Source organism: Culex pipiens, chromosome 2 (assembly GCF_016801865.2).
Source record: "Culex pipiens pallens isolate TS chromosome 2, TS_CPP_V2, whole genome shotgun sequence".
NCBI lineage: Eukaryota > Metazoa > Arthropoda > Insecta > Diptera > Culicidae > Culex > Culex pipiens.
This window is the reverse complement of record NC_068938.1, coordinates 15,398,139-15,417,596: the sequence shown is the minus strand read 5'-3', so window position 1 is coordinate 15,417,596 and position 19,458 is coordinate 15,398,139. Positions and strand designations below refer to the sequence as shown.

Below are 19,458 nucleotides of genomic sequence, written 5' to 3'. Positions count from 1 at the left end.
TATGCGCGATTTAACTAGCGATAGCTTCTGCCGATCGGCTAATGGATGTCTAGTGATTGATGCGCACGTCGTAATTCATCCAAGCCGGCTTTGACCGGTCGGATTGATCCTGTGCTTGCGCGAAATATATCTGTCATGGCTTGCTGTGAAATCGGACGTAATTGACGATTTTTATGACCGATAGCTACGGCGCAGCCGCCGCCAGGTCATAGAAAGCGTTGACCTTTCCGGTTTGTTCTCCCTGTCGGTCAACTTCAATGGCCTGCCCGAGCGTGTACCGTAGAGCGGAGAGCGACTACCGCGCCACCAACTTCCGTGTACATGCGTGTGAGAAAAAAAAAACAGAGCAAACACAAACCGTTGCCCACCATTAACCGAACTCGCGCAGATAATTGGATTAATTCGAGCTAATCCAAAGGTATCGAATTGATCGTGAAATGAATCTTCTCTCCCCTCTCACTCTTCCCACTCCCCGTCTCCGACGGATTTCATTGACGGATGGGTCCGAATTCTGGTAGTTCGGGCAAAACAATCACTGGCATTATCGTTCGACCCTCTTCTTCGGCCGCGCCGAAGAGTCGGTCATTATTTTCGGGGAGGTTCGTGCAAGGCAAAAAGGTTTGAGAGAAAGGCGAAAAAAAAAACTGGCAGCAGAAGCAGCATAACCGCGAACCGAGCACATAAAAATGAAGCATAGAATTATGCACACGGCAAATAATTACCAAGCCAGATGGTCAGATTTCAAAATATTTTTCTCAACACGAATCCGTCCGGAACAATAGAGAGCGAGACGAACCAGTCACCCGAGAAATGCCATGTAGTTGTGCGGAGAGGGAGTCTCTCACGGTGGAGGATAGTTCACCTAGAAGTGCAAGGCAAACCTGCAAACCTTTGACCAAAAGAACACTTTGACAGAAGTAGTCAAAACCTCCCAATTTGTGAAGGTTGGTCAAACGAATGCCGCATAAAGTTGGAATAACATTAACGGCTACTTTGTTTGAAAAGGTGAGCCTTGACTTGTTTTCAAACTAAGTCTCCGGTAATAGAATTCCTCCTTAACAAACTAATATAGGTTATGCAAACGAATACAACAAAAACTTTGACCATAACAACAAGACCAAAAGTATGCCAGTTTTTTGACAGCTAGAACAACCTTTCCTGGGAAGATCCTACCAAGGTTTGTCAAACGAACGCAGCATAAAGTTGAATTTTACATTACCCGAAACTTTGTTGTGAAAACTAGGCAACCTTACAAAGTGTTATCCGGACTTGCTTTAAACCAAAGTTCCCGACAATTTACTACCACCTCAAATATCAAAACAATCATTTAACCAAAAAAATCCTGTCAGCAAGAAATTACAAGGTTGGTTAAACGAACGCAGCATAAATGACAGCTAACTTTTGCCGTAATAAAACTCTGATAATTAGTAGCATCCTTTTTGTGTATGTCCTCTCAAGATAAGTCAAACGAACCAACACATCCGATGATACTAATCAATTCGAATCTCTTATAAAATATTATTGAGTATTCTATTTTCCTTCAAATTTCACATTTTCTATGCCTGCTGAACAAAATTTTGAATTTTAAGATTTTACAAACAGTTATAAGCTAACAAAAACTAAATCTCACCGAAAGTCGCTCCTGAATTCTCAAAAGATAGTTTTGATTTTTCCCCTTTGTTTACAAACATTGATCAGGTAGATTTTTAGTATTGTTGATGAATCTGGCACAGGCCAATTGGATTGCCACTTTTAAAGATAATTTCATGGCGAAAAAGGGACATGAACTCATCAAAGTTGCATTGGTAATTTAATTTTGGTTAACCGCAGTAAATTTTCTTGAAATCATTCGTTGGCGTCGAACTGTCAAAAATTGATCGCGGTGGATTGCGGGGAATACTTTTCTACCACAGTTTTTTGTGTGATCAATGTGGTAATGGTAAATGCTTTGGTGGATTTTTGTTAATTCGAAATATTTCAAGAAAATTTACCGCGGTTAACCAAAATCAAATTAACAATGAAACTTTAATGTTGTCAGTCTATATTTTTTTCAGAGTTTGATAATTTAGAAAACTAGTTTTGATCAAATTCCCGATAAATGAAAAATGGCTGACCAGCAATTAAGGTGTCTTAATTTGCTAACAATCCCAGACACTCTTTTTAGCTTATTTTACTTTTTAATTTAGAGCAAACTGTCAAGGAACGGAATTGTTACACCCAACTGGCAGTCGCATGATTGTGATGCATGGCGGCATGAAAGTATATCAGAATCTGCATGAAATCTGTCCTCATGCATTTTTTGCGATATAGGGGTATGACATTTTTGCCCGTTACCGACAATTATCGACATTACCGACGGCTGATTGATTGTATTGGAGAAAAAAATGTACACTGAACTAGGATTGAACCATCAACATCTTGGTTATTGATCCGGCACGCTACCACCGCGCCATGGACGCTTGATGAATTGTGTGGGACAGAGCACCAACATAATCTTCTCTCTGGAGTGTTGCTTGGGGACGCGCCAGCATTATATGTGTTGGTGAGAACTGCAGATCGCTGAAATGTTCACACGCGGGCAAAAATGAGCTATGAGCTTGCTGCAAAAACTGTTAGAAAATGTAACATTTTCTGCAGCAAATCCACTGTTGCAGATTTTGATATATATTTTTCTTTTCGGTGTAGGTCTTAAATAAGCTGTAAATAGGATGGTAATCGATTTTTTTGTATTAAAACATGTTTTACTTGTGAGCACGCTCATTTCTCATTTATTTTTTTGGATTGACTCCAGCATATAAATAACAAAATTGATGTGAAAATTATCTAAGACACAGATTTGACATTTATCATGCAAAATTATTTACAAATAATTGACTAAACAAGATGAGGTGCCCAGGAATTCAAACATGACTAAACGTTTTACCAACAAAAAATATTTGTGTTCCTTAAAAGATACTTTTCAGCTTGATTAAATAGTAAACTTTCACGTGTCACTCTATTATCAACTTTTTTTTATTAATCGAATTATTTCTACACAGTAAAAAAAAGTGTACATTTGGAAGGTGTAATTTTGTAAGGTTGAATATTACCTCTTGAATGTTATAATTTCAACTCGATTTAGACTGAAAAAGTTGCATTACAAATTAGACATTTTCAGAAGTAAAATTACGCATTTTTCTAACATAAAAGACGTACCCCTTCCCAGATGTAATATTTCTATGGTATTTTAACTGTGTACAGATCTTAATGTAACAACTTAACTCTGACTCCAAAACAAGTTTCAAAACAAAAAATATGACAAATAACTTCATCCAATATTTTTAAGATTAGCCTATTCAAGCCTCCATTTAAAAAAAAACAACCTCGAAGCTCTGCTGAAAAAAAAAGTTATTATCGTTTACCAGTTACAGGTAAAAAATACCGCTCATTTTGCTCAGTGAGCAAAAATGAGCGCGAGCGCGAGCAATGAGCATTTTCGCTCATAAAATAAATGAGCAAACACGAGCACGAGCAAACGTGAGCAAGCTCGCGTCGCGCTCCTCCTCACGAATGAGCGAAAAATGCTCGCTCATGAGCGGATGAGCGCTCAAAATCGCAACACTGAATGTTAAGTGAACCTCTGCTGATGAAGATTTTCCATCCATGATTTAGTGAGTACTCACTTTTGTTATGACATTTATATCTGCATTCAAAAAATGTATTTTTCTCAAAATATGTACATAAATATAGAGCAAAAATATACGAAAATACTCGTAAAAATCACAACTTGCGGATCAGATAATAACTTCAAACAAAAGAGAACAAAAGAGTGAGCGAGCGAGACAGGAGTGGTATTAAAATTACATGTTTTTTGCTCCGTAGACGTTCGCTCCTCGTGATCGTGATGATTCGTCTTATTCCTGGGATTGATTCGCTCGTCGTCGTCGCTCCTTCTTCCTGAAGATGATGATGATGGCGGCGGAGTTTGCAGCGCTAATGAGAAAGTTCTTTCGTGACGTCCCTGCAATTGTGTTTCGTGGAAGTTGCAAGTTTTCATTAGGGTGCGCTTTTTCTGAGGAAAAGCTGACTTTTTTTCTCGTCGCAATGACAATCGCCCCGCATTTCCGAGTAAAATTAGGTCGAGCGAGGCTGCCAAATTAGCACCGAAATTATCCGCTGTCTATTATTAAGGCAAATAAATCCCTTCGCCGATTCTTCTTTTTTGTGTTCAGACTCGAGAAGGAAAAACCACCTCTTCTAATTTCGGCAAGAAATGGCCATGTGTACGGGTCAGCTGCCCACACCCCACGCTCTCTCTCTCTCTCATCACTCACAGTATAATGAGCAATAATTGAATTACAATAGACAGAGAGAGAGCAGATCCCGAGCGCGCGCGCAAAAGTTGGGTTCTCCGGGAAGAAACTGGGCGATAACCTGAATCATTGGCTAACGGTTCCTAATTGTATGATGGCCACCTGCGCGCCACCCACCCCCACCTCCCTCATCGCAGCAGGCGCCACGGAAAACCACGTGTGTGTGTGTGTGTGTGCGAGGGTGTACTATTCCGCCTTCTTGGATGGAGCTGGTCAATTATTTTATGGTTGGTGAAAGTTACTTCTTAATAAGTAAAACACACCGTGAGGTATGAAATTACACGATAATCGGAAATTATGGACAACGAGTGGATTTAATTAGCTAGATTAATTGAAATTCTGTATCAGTTCAAACTCTATGACTTCTGAAATTCATGAAAATTTCTGAAAAGTGGAACCTAATGAATCTGACATCAAAAACAGCTTAGCACTGATCTCACCGGTTGAGAGTATAGTGAATATGGTCGAGAGCATTTTACCCTCGAGTTAATTTTCAATTATTACAAATCAATCATTCGTAAAACTTTCCGATCTATTTTTATATTTGAAAATAATGCTCTGCATTTGAATATAAAAATATAAAAAATATAAAATGATTTAGGCTGACTTTTACTAGAAGGCCTAAAGTGAACCAAAAAAAATATCAAAAAGCGAAATTGAAAACCTGTTCCCAAATCGACTGAAATTACGCACTATTCCCAGAAATTTCAGAAAATCGCCTAATTCAAACCCAACTCCACCCGGTAAAGTGGTCGAACCACGACGAAAGGAGGGTTTATGAACACACGGCCTTCCCTCGCGAGCCCGGGTATAGGTTTTATGGCAATTTCGTTGCTCGTGATCACTTTAATGGCTCATCGCCGCGCGCTGGACTTCTGTCCTCGCGCTGGGCCATCATGGTTTCACATCAACGTTACCCTGCGCGCAGCTCATCACTTTGGGGTCCCGTTCCCGGGGATGAGAGCACCGACGGCAGCAGCGAAACCACATCGTAAAAACGACGAACCTTCTCCTCTCTCACGTGTTAACCCCATTAGAGTAGAGAACCTGGAGCTTATTAGAGAACGGACATCTCAAACAAAAAGTACCAATCGAAGCACGAGTACTGTCAAACGGAGGTACCAATCGATCAAAATCCTTTGTCTTTTGCTCGATTGGTACCTACGTTTGACAGTTCTCGTGCTTCGATTAGTACTTTTGGTTTGAGATGTCCGTTCTCTAATAAGCTCCAGGTTCTCTACATTAGAGGAGTCATGCGGACACACACACACACATCAAGCCTTGAAAGAAAGAAGAGTAGTTGGCGGCGACTTTGGAGCCCAAGAATGTCCAAAGAATTGGGCACAGTTAAAAAAAACGAAGTTACGCGAGCGGTATTTGAACCCTGACCTTCGGATGACAAGGCAAAAGGGAAGTGCGCTAACAGGCGAGGCTACAAGCGTCGTTTGAAAGTGGAAGAGATTTTCTTACTGTGTCCCAGAGTAGGCTGAGAATGGCGAAGAGAAGAAGGGACGGGAGAAAAGAGTTGTATTTCGGAAATGAGATTTCCACAAGCTATAATCGAACTTCTTGGCGGCGTCTTCTTGAGGCTGCTCAAAATGAACTTTTCTGCAGTTTAAAAAACAACAACCAGTTAAACGATTTTTTTTTCTAACCAAAAAGTGCACAATTCACCTCGAAAGCTAGCAATCACGAAACAATTGTGAGTCCGGTGGTGGAGGGGAAAAGGGCAGTTGATGGAACGAAATTAAAAGTAACTAAGCGACGCCTGAAAAGAAGGCCTGAACGAATCAAACTTTCAACAAAAGATCGCGCGCGAAACCAGCGGGACTTGAACCGCTGGGGTAAAGAGAAAAAAAATTCGTGTAGTACAAATCGAAAACAAGCAAAAACATCTTTTCGGTCTAGAACAATACACTCTTAATGTAGAGGAGCGAAAATCTCTCACTGAGCACGGATAGTAAAACTAACCAATACACAAGAAACCCCAAGCGAAACCGCTCTAAACTCTAAACTGGCAATAAAATGAGAAAAGTAAAAAAAAATGGCGGGAGTCTCGAAATTAACCAGGCCACGCATGGTGTTAATGCCTTGTTAGAGGAGCACCAAGCTGGGGCTTCTGCTAAACTGCTGATCGGTCGAGTAACGAGAGTAGCCCTGAGATGATCCACAACCGCGGTGTGCAACACAAAAAAAGGCCTGTGCCAAAGTCATTAACCTCCTATCATCATCAAACTACTGCTGCTGGTTCACGGACTGGGGGCCACTGGTCATGGCAGGCTGGGACCGAACTCCAATCGCTCCGCAGGTATCTCGACGCTTCAATGTCGCGCGCACATCGCAGTAGCCATCGAACGGATTTCGGTTGGATCAACGGGATGATCCGGGGGCTACTACGGTGAACTTACAGCCGAAGCATGAAAAAAATGGAAACTTGAAAACTTAACGATTAGAATGACTCACAAGTGTGACGACATTCATAAGGAATTGAAGGATGCAAAATCACTAAATTATTTTTGTACTTAAATCAACAGTAACTATCAACTGTTGAGAAATCGGAGAAGGTAGGATTGATAAACCACCATGTCAAAATGAATAACAATTTTCTAAAAATTATTTGTTGGATGAAAAATAATAAGAAAAAAATAATAATAAACTACCGAAAATTGTTATTTTTAGTCCATCAAAATTTTTGGCAGTACCAAATTTTCAACTATTAAAATGTTTGGTTAAAGTAAAAATTATTAAATTGGAAAAATAATAATCGATTCAGTCGTTTTGGGTTATTTTTCCTTCTCTTTCCAATTTCATTATAATATTATCTAACAACATCAAAATGAACTACAGTACAAATCATAAATGGAAGGTACTCTAAAACTTTATTAGGTTGTAAGAAGAATTACATCATGATTTGATTATTTAGTAATAAAAATAATGAACTTACGTTATTGTCTGATTTTTGTTCATTTACCGCATTACCTGATCTGATTTTTGTTCATTTACCACATTACCGATTTCTGAATTAGGTCATTGCTAATGTTTTTCAAGTTTTTATCCCCACCCCCTACCCCCTTCAAAAATTCCCCCAAATATCAGGGACACAAAATGATTATTGCTGATTATTCTAATTTTCATTAAAATTTGGAAAAAAAAACTTAAGGAAAAACTCTCTAAATTTATTGATATTTTGCAATTTTTTTATATTGAGCTTGATAGTTGAAAATAAGTCTATTTTTTATTTTTTTACCAGCCTGTAATCATAATGTAAAAGACTTAAATATTTCAATTTTTAATGATTTATAAGATTCATTAGATCAAAATATGCATATAATAACAATATATGTTCATCAGAATCTTAAGATTTCTATGATTCCTAAGAATCGTCAGATCAATAGGATTCATTGTGGGCCATGCAAAAACCACGTGGATTTTTAAGAAGGATAAGGGGGTATTACGATTGTTGAAGATTCATACAAAAATGCATGGAAAATTGTCCACAAGTGGGAAGTTTGTGGGGTGAATTTAAAATATCCAAAAAGTGTCTACGCAGTAAAAAAAAACATGTTAATTTTACATCTGGGAAGAGGTACATCTTTAATGCCAGAAAAAATATGTAATTTTACCTCTGAAAATGTGTAATTTTACCACTTTTCTGGTGTTATGTCAAATTTCAATACAAGGTAAAATTACATCATAAAAGAGGCAATATTCAAACCTTCCAAAATTACACCTTCCAAATTAAAACATTTTTTTACTGTGTACATGGTTTTTGTATGATCCCTAAGATTCATAATTCTCATAAGATTAATTTTATAAAATGATGTATAAGATTCAACAGATTCATAAAATTCATAAGATTCAAAATAATCTCTTATGGGCTTAATATTGAATGTTTGTCCTTTTTTAAACATTAGTATTGATTCCCAAATTTATCAAAATATTTGTTTCGAAAGGATCAGAAAACTTTTTAAATGTTACATTTTTTGAAACGTTGTTCTCGACTGTATTACACAATTAGGTTGTTTTTCGGCTCAGTAGTAAGAGACAAATTCAAAAACTTGTAGTTTTTTCTTTTTTATTCCGACGTTTCGACGCAATATGCTTTTCTAATCCCCTGAAGAAGACCGCATATTGCGTCGAAACGTCGGAATAAAAAAGAAAAAACTACAAGTTTTTGAATTTGTCTCTGACTGCTTAGCCGAAAAACAACCTTATAGTTACATTTTTTAACAATAAAATTTGGATAATGAGTTTATGAGATACTTAAGAAAAAAGGGGGCTGTTTGAATGAAAACTTCAATTTTCCTGTATGTTTTTCTTTTATCCGCTGTATCTAAGCAACCAGATGTCCTTCAAGGTTTTGTTAGGAAATTCTCTGAACATCTCGAAAAAAATACTTTTAGAAATGGCCAATCATGGATACTATTTAAAAAAAATCGAAACACACGGAGAAAAAAGAGTTCCCAAAATCGTTCATGAAAATGGGAACCACGAACAAATGTGGTTCGTGAAAATGGGAACCATTGTTCGAGGTTCCCATTTTCATGAACGCTTGTTCACGATTTTGGGAACTCTTTTTTCTCCGTGTAGCTGCATTTTTTTATTGAAATCAGACCATATCTCGAAAACGGTGCACTTTATCAAATTTCTATAAAGTACTTTTTGAAATTATAAATCAAAATCTGCAGTAAAAAAAAGGTAAGATTTATATTTTTCCAAAAAAAACTAAGTGTTTTTTTTTGAAAATCATAAATCGCAGAAAAATGTTCGTGCGTACTTTTCTTTGGCTTAAAAGTTGCGGGATTTTGTACACAAGAACATAAATCTAGAGTGTTTTTTAAAGGACCCATAAGCTATTGTCTTTCATATATGTATAGGACCTTTTAAAAAAAAACTCTGGAAATAAAAAATAAAAAAATGTGATTTTGGAAAATCCAATATTTACGTTCCATTTTTGTATGGACAGCTGCCAAAATTGTATGGAGAATTGTATGGGTGGAATAATGATACAAAATGATCTGATTGGGGCGTATCCTTAACCCATTTTTTTTTTGTTTCTTTTCTGAATATTTTGTATTTTTCCTACTTTTCGTGTTTCGGGAGATTTTGATAAAATTCTTTCAAAAGATAGATTTCATTCAAAACAAACAAAAAGTAAAATATCTTTTAGAAGTTAGAAGTAGGTGAGCGAATTTTAAATGTTTTGAAGGTAAAATTTTGAACTGAATATTAAATTGAGCAAATGATAAATATGGAAGCTGAAACATGAACAGGAGCTTACTAAAAACATGTTCTGTGCAAATACGCTGTAAATTAATTTTCCCAGAGGACAGCTTCTAGATAAGCTCAAATTACATCATGAAAGCACATTTAGATAATCTCGCAACATTCAAAAATGTATATACGTTCCACTACCTTATCCCACACACCGATCGTTCACCCCGACTCAGAAAACAAGTATAATAACAAATTCCTTTCTCTTGTTTTTAATTACAGGTAACGCTAAATCTGGCGAAATCTTCCCCAAAATCGGTTATCGTCGTGAGTAGCAAGCAACAGCAGCAAGGATATTATTAATTTTCGCGAAAAACATGAACCCAGAGGCGTCCCCTCACGTCCACTTGGGAAAAGAGCGGGGGGGGGAAGAGTTAAAAAGTGGGAGATTTCACGGGTGGCGATAATCATCTCTGCAACTGCAATTTCTTCCCCCATCCGTTTGCCAACAACTCGCACAGAAAATATTGAATTATAGCAGGCAGAAGCTAAAATAATTCCGCAGCATCCCGCCCAGGTTCATCTTTCATCCTGCTGGTGGGGACCGAACTTACACGTACGCGAAGATTTATTCATGGCCGGGGACCCGGGCTTATCTACTCATTTCGGTTTCATAAATTAAATTTTGGACAGACGTGGAGTGTGAAGTTGCGAGATTTTTTTCCTTCCTGCCTTCCTCCGGATTTTAAATATTACTTTTTCGCGCTCGCGCGCAACTTCGTTCCCGTTTTCAGTTTTGTACCCTTTTTGTTTCCGGGAGCGGGCAAATTTTGCAACAAGAGAGGGAAAAAAACCCCTCGTGGACTCTGAAATCCTGTCGTCGCTTTCAAATATGGACACACCAATGGGACCGGGATGACAGTCGTCGTCGTTGCAGTCTTTGAGAAGGGGACGAAAGTGCAACCTCCATCAGTAAGGCTCTTCGGTGGGTGAAAACCATGGGGGATGAACTCACTTAGTGGGAAATTTCAGGAATTGAAAGCAACAACAAGTTGTATAAAAGTTTTATTGACCCTTATTGCATAAGATGGCGTAGAATCTGTGAAATTTGATCCGTTCACAGAGTCCTATCTACGGTAAATGCAACGCAGTAGGCCTGGCCGCTTTATTGAGTGTAATGCAGCGGGATGCTCGAATTTACTACGATGACAGGAAAGAACATGGTGCTTTTGTTTGCTTAGATTATATAATTGTTTACCCATTTTTCAAAAAAAAATCAGTAAATATTGAAAAATTTAACAAAAATTCAACTGCAAATTCAAGGCCTTCTACGTGAACTAAACAAACCCAGCAAAAATCAACCATGGACCCAATCCAATTAATGGTTAAATATGTACACATGGTAATGACAACTGGCGAAATCAGTCCCACCTTTGTGCAAACCCGGGGACGGAGGAACCTTCGACGAGCTACAGTTGTAATACACTTTTTCATCCCAGAGCGAGGGACTCCCAGAGCCACGACGACTTCAACGGAACGACACACGGCTTGCTGTGTGCTGCTATCTATGTCTGCTATCAGACAGAGCGAGAGTTTGGACGAATATTTATGCAAAATCCGCGCGAGCTAGGGATGTTCGCAACTCTTGTTTTTGAACATCCGGTTGAAGCAACGCGATCTGTCAAATTGTGTGCACGCTAATGTGACGTTACTCAAGTTTGAGTTGAAATGGGCTGTTTTGCTGCATGGGATTCCAAGTAGGCATCCCTACCTCGAAGGATCGCAGTAACCTGCTTTCTTTTCGGGGTGGATCACCACAGAAAACTGTATCACTCGAGAGGTCCAGTGTTTTTTTGCGAGGGTCCACAATGGCACGGATCACTCAAATTATGCGCGCACCAAATCCGAATCGCAACAGGCCGCGGCGCGGCGCGAAATTCTTCCACGACCCGGCCACCTTGGATCACTTCAGTTTGTGCTGAAGAGGCTTATCAACACCGTGTGGTCGCACAACACGAAAAACGCGTGTCGCCAAATTCGTGATCCGTTTGTTTTCTTCGCTTCGTCGTCTTCGTTGTCGAACCTTTCCTCAGATTGACCCCGAAATTTGAGCGCGAATCGAACTCGATCTCACGGGAATTGTAGCGTTTCGCGCAGGGTGACATTGCCAATTGTACAAATTGCCAACTTGACGGTATTGATTACGCGGCATGGCACACTGGATCACTTCCAACTGCCTGATATTCTGTCCAAACAGGACACAAATTGCGCGGTGGGACTCGGGCCGAAATAAAAGCAAAATAAATAATCTCAAAATACGTGACCGGACGAAAAGTAATTTACTTCCAACCATGATTATGATATCATTCTGGGGCCCTTGCTTTCTGCAGAGCTTTTTTTTTTTAATTTCTACCCTCATTATTATTATGACGATGATGATAAAAAGAGCTGGGTCCTCATCATCCGTCCAGAACAACAGCACAACCTCGACGGAGGTTGAGTCCGGTGTGTCGCATGCGGCCACAGGAAGAAGGTCTCGGCGCAGAGGAAACGAAATAAATTTCCAAACGAAATGAAGAGGCGCACAACTCCAGTCCGGAGAGACCCCATAGAGTTGCCCGGTTCGGATGAAAATTGACCGCAAATGAGATAATATCGTAATCATAATGCACTTTTGCCCGGTTCTGGCAACCACAACACGGCAGCAGCTCATCTCTCGAACACTGCTGCGGAGGATGTCCATCATGTTCTTCTTCCAAGCAAGTTTCCAGCTTTCGTCGACGGGTCCCCGGAAAAGATGAGTGATTAGACCGGGTCGCTGATGGACCTGGCGACGTCGACCGTGTATAGACCCCAGACCCCGTTAATGGGATCGACCCAATTGCCGTGCTGCCCACACTGCCGTGGTTCCCCCGGTCGATGTTGACACACACGCAAGTCACGGGGCAAGTCACGCCAAGTCAGGTGAATCAATCGCAGCAGACCGTGCGCGGTCGTACAACATATAATCCTATTATAGTGCGGCGGCACATGGCACTCTCGGAGACACGTCAGGCAGATGTCGTCACCTACTTGTGGCTGGGAAGTGTTTGTCCGGGGTCTGTTGACGGAACGGCCTGCTTGGATTTGTGACCTGCCTGCATTGATTTTCTTGGGGAACGGGGGGCGCCCAGTTGTCATAGTTCTCCAAACAAGACAAAGATCGCGCCGGACCGACCGTCTCCAGCCGTCACGGTCAAAGGCATTCGAGCGAAATCTGCCCGCCGCAGCGAAAATGATTGATGACTGGCAATTCCGGGGCTAATTATATTTTAATAACGCCACACTATCATCATTATTTCAATACACCCCGGCTTGCCTTCACCGCCTCCTCCTAGATGCTGCTCATGGCCTACTGTACCGCGCGCGCACACTTGTCCGCGTGCCATTGATCTTTGGCCTGCTGAAGCGCGCAGCGCTTGGCCTGCTATGTGACGAAACGTCAACGAAATCTGGATCATAGACAAAGACGCGCGGGTTGACCTATACACACATTCCTGCGCGGGGTGTGCTCCCACATTGTGCGTCCGTCCGCAAGCTCGGTTTCGGGGTCACCACACGGAAAGAAGGTTTATCGTGAATCTTACTAATTTTCGGTTAAAAACCCTAAAAAAATTGGTTGTTTTTCCAACCACGATTTTTTTTAGCTGGAAATCCTAAAAAAAATTCCTGGATTTGACAGCTGGATCCAGGTCCTAAAAATGATAAATCTAGCTAAATTTTTTAGTAAATTTTACTAATTTGCAAGCTGGAAAAATGCTGTCAGTCTCAAAAGCTGTATGTTTTGAGAAGGTCTGTTAGCTATTTTAGCTAGATTTTATGGTATTCTTGCGCGTTTTCTAGTTAGTCCAGCAATTTTTTTTACTGTTTCAACCATTTTCTTTGGAATAATTTTCAAAATTTTCCATTAATGCCACCACAGCGGAAACCTTTTACCCAGCCTCTTGGCTGGTATAGCTAGCTTTTTTGCTGTTTTTGCATGAATTTTGGTTAGTCTTACTAGTTTTTTTAGCAAGATTTCAAAAAAAAATCATTTTTGCCCAAAAAGCTGCTCGTATTTACCCAGCCTTTTGGCTGGTTTAGCTTGTTTTTTCGTTGTTCTTGCTAGGTTTTTTGGTTAGTTAAGCTAATTTAGCGATTATTCACACTAGTTTTTTAAAAATAATTTTCCAAAAAAAAGGCGTTTCTGAGTTTTAAGACTAAATAAGTGCTTTGGCCTAAGTACTATTACACGGTTCAATTGCAATTTACCTCCAATTTTTGCGGTCCAAATTTTCATCCTTTTCTCACGCGCTCAGCTAAACTCTGGTGATCCGACGTACTGCGAAGAGGAGCAGGAACCAGGTTCGTTAAAGATTTGGGCGGATTTGGCGGACGCAGCTCCAGCCCGTGGTGGATTCAGAGGAGGATTTGGTTCTCGCGACGGTGCCGGTGATGGCAAGATCCGCACCCATGGAGGATATGTACCTGATGTACTCGCTCACGGTCAAAGAGTTCGAGATCATCGATATTTCCATGAGCCGCTCGCTCAAGGACGAAGTGCTGAAGATCATGCCCGTCCAGAAGTAGACCCGTGCCGGTCAGCGTACCCCCTTCAAGGCGTTCATCGCCATCGGTGACTCCAACGGCCACATCGGTCTCGGCGTCAAGTGCAGCAAGGAAGTGGCCACCGCCATCCGTGGTGCCATCATCCTGGCCAAGCTGTCGGTCATGCCGGTTCGCCGTGGTTATTGGAGTAACAAGATCGGCAAGCCCCACACCGTGCCCTGCAAGATCTTCGGCAAGTGCGGTCCGCTCCTGGTGCGCCTCATCCCGGCTCGCCGTGGTACCGGCATTGTGTTAGCTCCGGTCCCGAAGAAGCTGCTCCAGATGGCCGCGGTATCAAGGATTGCTACACGCTGACGCGCGGTTCGACGACCACGCTGGGTAACTTTGCCAAGGCTACCTACACGGCCATCGTCAAGACGTACGCTTTTCTGACGCCCAATCTGTGGAAGGACCTGCCGTTGGCCAAGACGCCGTACCAGGAGTACGTCGACATTCTGGAGAACACCAGCAAGACCGGCCAGCGCATAATTGAGCTGATTACGGCGAATAAAAACAATTCAAGCGACCTTCACGGGTAGTGTTTTGTGGCGAGAACTTCAAAACTTGGCAAATTTGCGCGCGGTTTACTTGGATCGAGCTTGCAGCTGACTGGTTTTGTTTGTTTGTTTATGTTTTGTTTTCACAAAAAAAAAATCTGTGAATAGAGTAATCTACGTGCGCATGTATTGCGTGTACTTACACGAAAAAGATTGAGGTTAAATTTTGTCCGGACAGCAAAATCAAATGGTGCGCTAGTGTGTGTACGCGAAACGTCATAAAGCTCTATTGACCGTGTACACGATCAGATTTAACTATTCATTTTGTAAAAATCGAGCAGTTAGGTGTCGAATGGAGCACCGGATTCAAGTGGTACAAATATGAAAGTTCTCTCATTAGGAATAATTGAGTGGAAGTGCTCCATTGTGATGCATATTTTTTATTAATAGGGTCCTAAAGCTCCATGTCAATTTAATGGTAATTCAATTTTGATTTCTTTATTTTTTCATTGCTAAAAAAAATTACAAGAAAATATTTTACATATGGTACCCTCACAAAGAGTTTTTTGTGAAGCAATGCTGCGAAGTATTTCTTTGAAAATTTATTCAAAAATCCACTTAAACCCTATTTGGGCGTACAAAAAACCATTGTACTTAAAAAAGCTTTATCCTTGTTACAATAATATTAGCTATTAATTTATGTTGTTTAACGTTTCAGATATTTGCATCTTTAAAATAAGTAGTCTCTTCAAGCTTTTTTTTTTCAATAACGATATTTAATTCAGTTTTTAATCTACAATAAAATTTTCAATAGTTTTTCTTCCTTATTCCCACCACCACCATCAGGAGGACCAGCTTTAACCTCATTGCTCTCTGAAAAAAAATATGTTTAAAGCGTTACATAGTTAAAGAATGCCCCCATTAAAGCCTACCATCAACATAGTCGCAAATTTGGGTTGTTCGTACTTATTCTTGAGTTTAATTAATTCGAGCAGTTTGCTTGACGTTTCAAATCAAGTTCCAAAATCACGCTGGTATGTTTACAAATACGTTCTGGCTTTTCGGAAAATTTGCAAACGTTGCTGCATTTGCTGGTAGTTTAAGCAGAACACTCGGGAAAGGTAAACTTTTCGTGTACTCGGTTTTCTCAAATTAATATAAATATTGCTTTTATTTGACAGGGAATTATAATTCATGACACCTTTGCAGAAGATGACCTTGTACTGGGATTAAATCAATTTAAAACAACAAATCATCATCAGGTAAGGTAGTTTGTAAATAATCATTGTGTGATTGATGTTTGTTGGGGTAAGGAATCATTTCTCGAGTTTTTTTTTATGAAATGAGATTCTGGGAACTTGTTAAGGAAGAACCATAGTGATAATTTAAAAAAAAAATCCAGACTTACTCGTTGATTTTTTGTCGCCCGGGTGGCCGATCCTAGCTCAACATCGTAAAGTGCCCTCGGAGTAGTAAAACTCGCCATACAATGTCACCAGATTGTTAGCCCGATTCCACCTGTTTTTGCCAGTTGCCAAACAAACCCATTGTTTTTTTCTGAAATTATCAAAATTATGATTAGAATTTTAAAAAACTTTTAACCCTTTTCAACAGTACTTTCTTACAGCCTTCCATGTATTTAAATGGAGCGAAAGAGAACATTATCACGACCTAGAACTGGACACCGTAGAAATGCTGGAACTTTAAGCTCTGCCGGTCGAAAAAGATGCGACGGGTTTCGGTAAACACGTCCAACCGGTAACGCCACTCGGCGTTCCGCGGTCGTCTCTGGACTACGATCACCGTTGAGGTGTTGCTAAGGGCGCCGATAGAGGAAAGCTGGTTGGCCCGAATGGACCATGGATGTTCCGTGCGATCTTTTCGAAGCGTCGTGCGTCGATTCGTTCCCGACAGTTGCAACTTTGGTGGCTGTTAAATTTACTTACATTACAGTCGTAAATGACAACAATCACTGCAAAACACTTTACAGAATCACTTAATTTCACTTCGCGTCACAGCACCTCACTGTTTAATTCTTTTTGCGTTAATTTATAAAACATACAACCACTCAGGATTCAAGGCAAACATGAACTGACAAGCGAATCCGTGAGCTGTCATTTCTACCTAATTTGTCCTTAAAATTTAGATAAAATTTAGCTAAAATAGGAGCTCTTTTAGCAAAAATTTTACTGTCAGTGGAATGCAGGCAGTCAGTTGCTGTCAGTAGAATAGCAATCGGTGTTCCTAAATTTCAACAACAATGGGTCCTGAATTTTTACTAAATAATTAGCTGGTACAACTAAAAAAGTTGTGTTTTAGCCAAAAACGAGCCAGCTAATTGCGATTGTTAAATTCACGATGGAACTCCTTTCCGTGCAGCTCCTTTTACTGCGGGCTGCTATTAGGGCCGTAAAACGTTCTATTTAAGGCCACGCACCAGAGGGGGGAAAACAAATAGTGCCAAAAAAACCCACAACGCGTCGAGTTCCTGGGATCGAGCCCCGATGAGAGATTACTTTTTACGATTATTGCTGCAAGCGTCGCTCGGCCGGTCGTAGAAGCTTGATGGAATCTCTCCTAGTCGTAGTAGGCTTAGATGTAGCGGGACATTGCTCGCGCGCGCTCCTTAATTCCGCGAGATGCCATTGCACGTGATAGTACATCGCGTCTAGTGAAAGCAATAAAAAGACTTACTTTTGAAAACATCGCTCAGCGCAAACGCGCTTCAGAGACACACACATTTCTGGCCAGCTCGGATCCATGGGAGAGTTGGGCTTGGGAACCCCCTGCCGGTGTGGTTGCTTGGATTCATCATCACAATGCTGAATTTTCTTCGGAAGAATCGGGCGCTCGCGTCGGCGTTTGACGTTTGAAGCGCTGGATTTCGTTTTGTTGCGTGAGATTCTTGCTTTTTCCCCCCTCACAAACGTAAAGAGCGAAGATGTAACTATTATTTACGTTTGCTTTTAAATTGTTGCCAGCGCCTCTTTGTGGTGGCTGGTGTACGCCAAATTGTAAAATTGTAGCTTTAAATTGGTTTCAACCACGTAACGACCCTTCGGGCGGGCTAACCCCACGGAAAAGGGCTAATTGCACGCGCAGCGCGCGTACCGATATCGTAAACCGATCTCTTAATGAGTGAAAGTTACAGATACAGCCCCGTGTACAGTTCCAATGGGCCACCCGGGTCATTAAAATGTGACCCTTAACCCTGGGCTTGAGGAGGTGCGGTTTTTTGGAGATTTCATTTGTTGCGATACCAATCGTGAAAGCGAAAGTTTTTTCTGTATTTGTTTTTGGAAGCTTTATTGAACAATTGAGTTGTAATTGCACGGGAAAAATATTTTTAAGTTGGAATTTTATCTCCCGTCAAAACTGAACATATCAAAATAAGTTTTGAGAGAAAAACGTCAGATTTGGAAAATTTAATTCTGAATTTAGCGAAAACTATTTGAATTTTCCCCAATCTGGCGAATGGCATAAAAACTAGGATAGCGACTCCACTTCTAGCTTCTTAAAATTTAGCGACTCCGACTCCAGCTTTCCAAAAATACTTGAACCCATCGTCAACAACTCCCATTCAAAGTTGTTACAAATCAACCAACTCCGACTGCTTTTAAAAAATCCGACTCCGACTGCGGCTTCTCTGAATTTGCCAACTCCGACTCTGACTCCACAGCCCTGCTCAAAACTCCCTCTTGAGTTTTTGACGAAAATTCGAAATTTAGCAACTCAGTTTGGAAATTTAATTTATTCGATTCTTAATCCAGCTATTAAACTCCACCGACTTCGACACCGACTTTAACATCATCTTTTATACATAGTTGATGAAAATCAGACGATTTCGACTCTGCCTTTTACACCGATTCGATTTTTAGGTTAGAAATGTGATAGCTAGCATGTACTGTTTACATTTTTTACACGTTCGTCTCAGTGAAAATGTGTGTGCGTGTGCGCTCGTGACGTCACGCACACAAAACCTAAAAGATCTGCCCGAGGAATTAATCTTTGTTTACATTCTTCCATCAGCTGTCAAATCAGCTTACCAAGGTTCATCAACGTTTAGGTAGAGCGTTATATAAACAACTTTGAATTGGGTACTAAAGCCCTATGTCATTTTTTATGTACAACGGTAAAAAACCAAAAACCATTTCTGATCACTTTTTTTCATTTTAATGCAAAAAAAAATAATGTCAAGACAACATTTTTTCAATGGATCAACTATGGTCCCCTTGGAACGAGCTGTCAAGTAGGAACTTGTCAGTCAAGAAGGACCGCGAGTTAAATTTTTCAAATTTGATTTAAAAATCTATTTTTAACTCTTTGTGATCGTACAAAGGGTCATTTTACTCAGAAAAATAAGCTATATCGCTGTAAACAATAATATCAGCAATCTAAGCTTCATTTTAGGACCCAATTGGACTCAAAATTTAAGTTTTGTGTAGAGGGGAAGACATGTTGTGCTACCCTGCAAACTATACTCTACAAAATAACGAGATAATCCCTAACTTCAGTGGCTCGATAATTTGAGTTTAAAAAAACAAATTAATTACTCCTTTCCCAGTCACAGCCTGCCAAGATCCAAGGATGCACCTCACACACGTGTGCCCACGCAACCGTTTGATAAATGTTACCTAAATTACATTCTTCCTCTCCACACTCAGCAAGGGGACTCTTTCATCGATCGCGCGGGCACCATGTTCACCGCGGACATGTGATTTTTTATCGCCAAACTTTCACACCGGCCGCCGCCGTTCGTCCTCCTGCGC

General features: G+C 40.4%; 1 protein-coding gene and 1 pseudogene across 1 annotated transcript in view; both read left to right on the top strand.

The window, feature by feature from the left end:
* The window catches only part of LOC120428969 (protein dachsous), a 174,027-nt gene that overhangs the window by 126,546 nt on the left and 28,023 nt on the right, over positions 1–19,458 (top strand). The window lies entirely within an intron of this gene.
* Positions 13,804–14,833, top strand: LOC120428968 (40S ribosomal protein S2-like; annotated as a pseudogene).